Here is an 824-nt window from a genome sequence, read left to right as displayed (position 1 = left end):
CCCCCAAACCTTGCCACGCAAACCCCATAGATCTTGCTATAGAATCTGCTTTAGTCTAATTCTGCGATATGGTGCATACCTACATATTTTCTTTTTTTCCTCCAAAATTTTAAACAGAACTTGTCTTTAGTTTACTTTCTGGAAATTTATAGCAGTTGAGATGGTGAAAAGGTGGCCACATGGGCCATGTGTCTGCCTCCAGAGTAAGGTTGAAGATCTTTATTTTCACAGTGATGTTGGAGATGGTATTTGGACTACTAGATCGGGCAGAGCATTAGTATTAGTATTACTTTCAGTACTCAGCCACGGCATCTCTGCAGCTCTTATGGAAATATGAATTAGACAGGGCTGTAGCTCAGGAAAAAAAAAAAATAAACAAAACAGTGTAACGTGGTAGAGGTCGATGCTTCTGATCCTGGATTTTCCTGTGAATCATGGATGAACTTTGGTCTTCCTTTCCGTGTCTATGTACAGGTCATGCCCATCTAACCCAGCAATTACAGTTTCTTGTCCCATAAAAGGCAAGAATGTGTCAACACTGGGATGGTATTCTGGATTAGACGTGAGGCATCATGGATTTCGGGTGATGCTCTGCTGACTCACTGGGATCCCTCAAACAGGTCCATTCACATCTGTGCTTCGGTATCACAACGTACAGAATGAAGCTGTAAGTCCTTTAGCCACGAAGTTTTATTTAGGCTGCAGTTAGAATCTTTGATCGTGTATGGGAGCAAATCTGCTGTCATATAAAAGAGAGAAGATAGTAAAAATTAAAAAAAAAAAAAAAAAAAGTTAGAAAAATGGAAATTTTAATAGAGCAGTTC

The 824-nt window shown here is 39.6% G+C and overlaps 1 protein-coding gene across 2 annotated transcripts in view; it reads right to left on the bottom strand.

The window, feature by feature from the left end:
* LOC113488745 (putative small proline-rich protein 5) overlaps positions 1–824 on the bottom strand; it is a 2,041-nt gene that overhangs the window by 170 nt on the left and 1,047 nt on the right. The window lies entirely within an intron of this gene.

Source organism: Athene cunicularia, assembly GCF_003259725.1.
Source record: "Athene cunicularia isolate RWA chromosome 25 unlocalized genomic scaffold, athCun1 chr25_part1, whole genome shotgun sequence".
Classification (NCBI taxonomy): Eukaryota; Metazoa; Chordata; class Aves; order Strigiformes; family Strigidae; genus Athene; species Athene cunicularia.
This window is presented reverse-complemented; position numbering and strand designations above follow the sequence as displayed.